The sequence below is a fragment of the Phoenix dactylifera genome, unplaced genomic scaffold (assembly GCF_009389715.1).
Source record: "Phoenix dactylifera cultivar Barhee BC4 unplaced genomic scaffold, palm_55x_up_171113_PBpolish2nd_filt_p 000918F, whole genome shotgun sequence".
NCBI lineage: Eukaryota > Viridiplantae > Streptophyta > Magnoliopsida > Arecales > Arecaceae > Phoenix > Phoenix dactylifera.
Window position 1 is genome coordinate 148,357 of NW_024068278.1, and position 7,619 is coordinate 155,975.

At 46.0% G+C, this 7,619-nt stretch overlaps 1 long non-coding RNA gene across 1 annotated transcript; it reads right to left on the reverse strand.

Annotated features, from left to right (window-relative positions):
- Window positions 1-135: 135 nt before the first annotated feature.
- On the reverse strand, window positions 136-841 carry LOC120107599. Its single transcript, XR_005509314.1, has 2 exons — window positions 684-841; window positions 136-574 (listed from the first exon to the last, which is right to left on the reverse strand). It is a non-coding gene; the product is annotated as an uncharacterized LOC120107599 (long non-coding RNA).
- Window positions 842-7,619: the final 6,778 nt, after the last annotated feature.

Below are 7,619 nucleotides of genomic sequence, written 5' to 3' on the forward strand. Positions count from 1 at the left end.
TCTAAAAGAAAAATGCTTTCCGCGAATCAAACGAGCCCTAAAATTTGGCGTCGAAGTGTTCTCATAACTTCAGGCATATAACCTCAAAAGGTGACACTATGGCAGTCGATGGGAGCTAAGACAAAGACTTTATAGTTAGAAGAGAAGAACAAACCACTAGATATATAAGGTTTTCATCACGATCGAGATCACTCTATTTTATCTTGATCTTTTTGGGAACAAATGTGCAACAATAATAAGAAATTCTTAAAAATAAGATTATGAGAGCCTGCACAAGCCGGACCGGACAACGAGTTCAGGAAATGGGACCCGGTCGGATTGGCTCGGACCGGGTTTTTGTTGCTCAATAATTGGTTTACATTATTTCTTGGGAAGGAGCCGGGCTCGGAGCTCGGCCGCGTCGATGTCGGCGAACCGGTTCTCAGGGATCCAGTTCCCCGTCTTGGGATCCCTCATCCAAAAGGCCTCCTTCTCCTTCGCAGCTCTGCAGGCGCCTGACTTCTCCGTCCCCGCTGCCGCCGGCAGGACTCGTGGGGTCTCAGCCGCCGCCGAAGCCACAGCATAACACCGCCGGCTGCCAAGGCAAGAAAGAAGAACAAGTTAGAGACGAGGAGAGCATGCAAAGACTCGGAGTCGAACGGTTGGTGTGTGGTCACCGGGACGTGGAAATTATAAGAGCTAACCACGGACGGAGGATGGTGATAGTAAGAACCCGAAACCGAAACATTGAGATAGAGAAAGAGAGAGAGAGAGAGAGAGAGGTGGGATGGTGAGGGTTTAGGTTAGATTTAAGGAGGAGGATGGGTAGTGGCTTTATAGCGTAGTAGAGATAGATTTTGTTGCATTCCATGTCATCAGGTCGTGAGGTTAAGATGGTGAGGATGGAAAGTACGTAGTGGGGGTCGCCTGACCTAATTCAAATTTCCATACTTATTTTCACAACAGGAAGCCTTGCTTACAAGAAATGCTATGTGGTGTGAGTTGGGGGAGTTGCTGCCAAACCACAGTAGTCGTGCATGCTGTCAATTACAACCGCTCGTTTTTGTTGTAGTACATCAGAATACGCACTTGATGAATGAAGCTTATAAAACTGAAAGACTGTGATTGATGGCGTGTAGGGTCGCATGATGCAAATAGTATAAAATGTGATTTTCCTAGGCAGATAAGTATTATTTTGCTAAGTTGATCGACATTAATGTTAGACCTAACGAACTCTGGTAGGATATCTAAAATATTTTCAGTTGCATGTAGAGGTGGAGGGACATGTAGTTAGTTCATCCAACCCCTTTAGAGGCAAAAGTTTCGAGGTTGAGAGGGCTAAAAATATATTTATGTTACCTAAGAGTTAGGTTGTTTACCTAAAATATGGGTTTAAAAGGAATCTGCGTCACCCAGCACTCTTTGCCAAAGTTTAGGTCGTTTTCTGCCTTTCTTCGAATATCTTATATCTTGTGCGGTATCTCCTCTTATGTTCCTTGCACGTATCATCCATTTAATCCAATTGCATCCATGACAACGCTTGACAAGTGGAATCCATTACTTCTGGAATATAATTTTCTGGAAGTGGCTGCAGGTAGTTCAAGATCCAAGATCGTCACCCCATAATTCTCTGGTATGATGAATGAATTATTGGATCTTGACTAACCAACATTTTGGTGCTCTTTTAACCTTGAGGATTGATGCCTTTAATGGAAAACCATTATAGTTTGTATCATATTTGATGCAGGACGGAAGTACGGATTGAAATACAGAGAGAAAGAGGAGAGGAAGAGGGAAAGAAGAAGGGAAAGAGGAGAAGAGAAGGAGGAAGAAGAAGACCAATTTTCATTCATTAATTCATTAAACCCTAAACATCAGGATGGACCCATATATATAGGGTCACAAAATAACAAATAACCCCTACAAATAAAATAATTCCAAAAAGCTCCTAAAATGACAATATGCAAATAAACCCAAATGACAATATGCAAATAAACCCAATTAACATAAAATAAATCAATCTAAAATAAAATCAGGCTGGCTGAATCGGCTGGAACCCGCTGAGCTGGCTGGATCCTGTGGCGACCGGCTGACCTGGCACTGGTGTCCGCACCAACTCTCCTCGGGTGGAAAGAAGTCGACCTCGACGAAAGCGGCTCGGTAAAGCCCCGGTAGTACTCCAACAAGTCCGGGTCAATCGGCGGTATCTCCTCGCGCTGGATCCAAGTGTAACCGGACCTTGGTCGTCCTCGCCAACGAACCAGGAAATGTTGGATGCCTCCATCACTGGTAAAAACTATTTGCTCGGCTAAAATAGAATCAATATACTCTTTTTGTGCTCGATGGGGGGTAAAAGGAAACGAAGATGGCATGGAATCAATAATAGGATAAACATCAGGCGCAGGAGAGTGTGCAGCAAAAGAGTCATCAGGGATTGCAACCAAATCTTTAATATTAATAGTACGGCTATGACCGAAATCAAATGGAAAGTCAATGGCATAGGCGTCAGTGCCATCCTTGTGCAACACCCTGAATGGTCCAATACTAAAAGACTGCAATTCCTTAAGATGGATCATTACGTAACCCCAAGTTTGAAATTCTTTAGCACGGAAATCAGCTTGCATCTTATACTGAGCAGTACATGCATGAATGCCCTTATGGATTTCCTGATACAACTTATGAATGTGTTGTGTAAATGCATATGCAGGCTCAGAAATCCTAATATCAATTTCGATGGGTTGTGCGAGGGCATATCCAACTACACTCATGGTAGACTGGTCAGACTCGTTATCTGACTGTGCAAGCGAGCTAGGTGGAGTGTGGGTGCATCCTAGGGTTTCAGGTTTGTCATCACACTCTTCCTCAATGTCCTGAATGTCATCGAGGTTTGGTTCATAGATTTGCTCCTCTAAGTCATCTATGTCACCTCCCTACTCTTGCTGAGCAATAACGAAAAATTTGTTCGCACATTGGGAGGTAACGTGACCAAAACCTTGGCATTTGTAACACCGAATTTTGGAATGTGGTTTGGGAGGCTCACCAAGCATTCCCTTGCCATTAGTGTCTCGGCCTGTGACATGGGCAATAGGAGGGGGCCTATGAGTAGTGGACCCTACAGAAGGTTTGGACCCTAAGGAATTAAGGCCGGTGGGAGTGCTCCGTGTGTCAGGGCGCCTTACAAATGTGGACTTAGTGTTCCATCGGTTTAGGAGATCGTCTTGGTAGTTAAGGGGCAGGTATTTTTCTTTAAGTCTCTCTTTCATCTCTATCCAATCAGTTATTTCATGTTGATGTCTCCTAGCTAATAGTTGTTCAGTGTTTTGCCAAAACAGCTTAGCTCGACCAAGGAGTTTCATTCTAGCGAATCGAACTTTTTTGTTCTCAGACAGATTGTACCACTCAAAGAAGTGGTCTATTTCGTGTAACCAATCGGAGAAGACTTTCGGGTCAAGACGACCGTCAAAAGTGGGGGCTTCCACCCTAATGCCTCTCATTACGTCTTCATCAGGGTCACGAAGAGCTCTGGGTTCTACGTTATGTCGGTAACCTCTATTCATATTAGGAAAGGGACCTGGTCCTCTAGGGCGAGGATAGGCATAATGGTGACCTGGAACATGCCTATTATCAAAGTTGTTTGCTTGGACTTGGGCATTGGTATTTTGGACTTGAGCATTAGTTTTTTGGACTTGGGCATTAGTGTTTTGGACTTGAGCATTAGTGTCTTGGATAGCTTTTAATAGGGCTTCGATTTTGGAATCCATGCCTAATTGGGACTCAGGATGAGATGCGTCACGACCACTACGTAGATGCATAAAATGAATGTCAAAATGTATGATCCGACCAACTATAAATGTTCCTAAGTAGACCTAATGCATGAAATGAATTCAAAATTGCAAAGTAGATACTCAATATAATCGGAAGCTAACTCAAGCAATTGAAATTGGCTTTGAATTACGTAACAAATTCAGATAAGTAGTTGCAGTCAAATAGTACTAGTTTTCAGTGTGTTGCAGGATTGCACAGAGCCTCAAAGAACTTCCAAAGATTAGGTAGCCCTACAATTAATAACAAAGACAGGCCACTACTAGGGTTTTGGGGTTGTTTGGAGTGGATGTGTTGAATTTTAGGAAGCAATATCAATAGAGCACATAAGAGTTAATTAATTCTAAATTTAGACAAACAAATAAAATTTGCAGTAAGGAAGAAACCTGACCTGGGTTGGGGCGACGATCAGATGCAAATAGCGCAAATCGGGTCTGAGCACAGCAACTCGGTGGGTCTGATCTCTGCAACTTATGGGCCTGATCAATTCTGGTTGGTGGGCTTGCGCAAGAAAGGGCCAGAGCTGATTGAGGCCTGTGCTTGCCGAAGATGTTCCAGCTGAGATGATGCTGGGAAGAAGGTCACGGCGTTGCAGGGTCCGGTGGTGGTGGTCGGAGCAACTGTTGGCAGGGAGGAGCGACAGTGGCAGTCTGCGGTGATGGCTGTCAGAGCTGACAGTGGCGGTGCAGTAGTCGACGGCGGCGACGGCAGCGCGGCGGCGCGGCGGTGGGAGCAACCCGGCGGCGCGGCGGTGCGGCAGTAACTAGCAGCGGCAAGCGGTGGTACGGAGGAGGCGTGAGCGGCGCGCGGCGCGGTGGAGCGAGCAGCGAAGATGGCAGCGGCGGTGGGACAAGGGCGGTGGCGCAGAGAGCAGTGGAAGGCCGCGGGAATGTCGGTGGTGGGACGATGTGGGAGCTGGTGTGGGGCGGCGGGAGGCGGTGATCGGAGATGAAGAAGAAGATCGGGAGAATAAAGAAGAGGGGAAAAGAGAAATAAAACCGCGGCACGTGCGTGACTTACGCGTCACGTGCAGCGTTTTTTTTTTTTTTTATTTATAACCCAAGTGGATTCGGGTTATCGGGTTAACAGACCCAACCCGTTAAGATAGTCCGATCCGCAATATTGAAATTTGAATTTTGAATTTTTTTTTTTTTTTGAATTGGTTCGGGCTAATGGGTTATGGGTTAACGGGTCGAAATCTTACCCGTACTGTGGATCGTCTTCCACCTTCGACCGTTCGTCCGCTTCCGCCGGATCTCGCCTGATTTTGCGGCGGTGGGTGCGGGAAGACGTTGCGCCGGTGGAGCGGGGTGCTGGTGCGGCAGTGAACGGGGCGGCGACGTCCTTCACTTGGTCCGGCCACGGTCGGTGGCAGCAAGCTGCTGCCGAAACCCCCGGGGAAGCACGGCGGCAACCGAAGGCGAATCGGCGGCGTGGCGAAACGGATGCGGTGGGTGATGCTTGCACAGTGACAATCGGAGGAGAAATTGACGAGGAGGCCGGCTTATTTGCCTCCCGGGCTGCCTTGGGGTTTTCCGGCGACAGTGCCTTTCTTCACTGCGTGAGATCCGAGAGAAGGAGGGAAAGAAAGGGCGAGAGCGTCGGAGGCAGCGGCGGTGGGAAGAGAGGGCGGCGGCGGCGTCTTGCGAAGGCGATCTGTGGATTGACGCCGGAAGACAGTCGACCGACGGGAGGGTTTTGCTTTTCTTTCTTCTCGGTGGGTGAGGTGATGAACAGGGAAGAAAATAATGAAGAAAGGGAGCGACCCTTCTTCTTCGGAGTACGTGCCGTGCGACGACCTTCCGTGCGTTCCGGCGTTTGCGGTGCAAATGATCTAGCAAAATACAGATGAGGAAAAGGCCGAAAAGGAATCGGCGGGGGTCCGTCCATAAACTGGATCCTTCGACTTCAGCAACAGAGGCAAAGTCAGCCCTGCTCTGACACCAAAGCTGATGCAGGACGGAAGTACGGATTGAAATACAGAGAGAAAGAGGAGAGGAAGAGGGGAAGAAGAAGGGAAAGAGGAGAAGAGAAGGAGGAAGAAGAAGACCAATTTTCATTCATTAATTCATTAAACCCTAAACATCAGGATGGACCCATATATATAGGGTCACAAAATAACAAATAACCCCTACAAATAAAATAATTCCAAAAAGCTCCTAAAATGACAATATGCAAATAAACCCAAATGACAATATGCAAATAAACCCAATCAACATAAAATAAATCAATCTAAAATAAAATCAGGCTGGCTGAATCGGCTGGAACCCGCTGAGCTGGTTGGATCCTGTGGCGACCGGCTGACCTGGCACTGGTGTCCGTACCAATATTATTTCGATTAATTCGTTATCGTTGGATTTCAAACGAGATCTCTATTGAGAGTTCTGTTCATTTTAATTGCAAAATTCAACAGATTCTAAATAACAGATTTCAAACGAGATTCCTATGGAAAGTTCCGTTCGTTGGATAAATTCGTCACCCAGCACTCTTTGCAGATGGGTCAGGGTTCATTATGTCCTTCATGGATTGGCTCTCTTGTCATTGATTAGGCTTACACCAGAATAAGCCCTGGTCCATGGGAAATTGTGGCCCGATCCATCTCACACAAGCACTGGTCCAATCATATGTCCAAATTATAGATCGTGTAGTATTCTCAAGTTGAAGCAGAACGGGTCTTAATTTGCAAATTGATAGTTTGTTAAAAATAGTGGAATAACAAAATAGAGTCTAGAATTAAAATGTTGTTCAGGGTTGGGTCTGGATCCAAAATTAGAATCCGAACAAGAAACTGGGTTGGGTCGGGGTCACTTCAACCAGACCTATTTGCACCTCTAGGCATGAATGAGATATCCTTTAATTAGCTGTCACATCAAACATGTTTGTGTAAATCTTAGATGGCAAACAACAACCTGAACATGGTTTAAAGGTGTAAATGAACAGAATTAGAGTCAGTCAAGGCTAGCTTAGTGCGGTTCAGAATTTTATCGAGTAGGATCAGGTTGGATTCGCCACTACAATTTTTGACCCAATGGATCATTCGGGTCGGATCCATGTATAACCAAGACCTAACCCAAAAAATTCGGATCTGATTCGGGCTGGGTTGAATCCAGTTCGGGTTCGGATCCGATTCCGGGTCCAGTTCAAATCAACCCATCCATGGCTTTAGAACTTGTGTTTGCACCCTCGCGGGCTGCAGCTCGCGGGCTCAAATAATTTTACAGATTCAGATTGGGTCGTAGGATTGAAAATCCAAAATTACCCAAATTTCAAATAGGTTGGATCGGTTCTGAATTCAGTAAACCTAGACCCGATTCAAAAAATAGAACGGGTCCAATTTTAGGACCCGGCCCGGCCCCACGAGTCCTTCAAAAGGGTCGGGTCACGGATCAACCTAACCCATTTATAACTTTATTCATGCCGGCTTTTCTCCTCCTCCTCCTCCTCCTTTTAATTTAATTTAATTTTTTTTATTTGCTAAAGAACTTCATAGATAATAGTCAACAACAAGAGAGGTGGCTCCTCCCAAATATCTCTAATATTCCATCCAAATCTCATCAACGCAAGATTGCAAAGATCTGAATCCAAGAGGCTTCACCATTTGGTTAGCCGGCGCTTTTAGCGCAGGGCGCTGCCAAGCTTGCCTGCGCGAGGAAGCCAAATGGTAGGGTCCAAGAAGAGCATCAAATATCGCAATCAAGGCCGCACCCCTGCATCCATGCATGGATCTGATCTCATTCTTCATGGACGCTCCTCAAGTTGCGCCACGTGGCAATATGGACCCACTTACTACACCTTGGCATGAAAGTATACTTATGTTA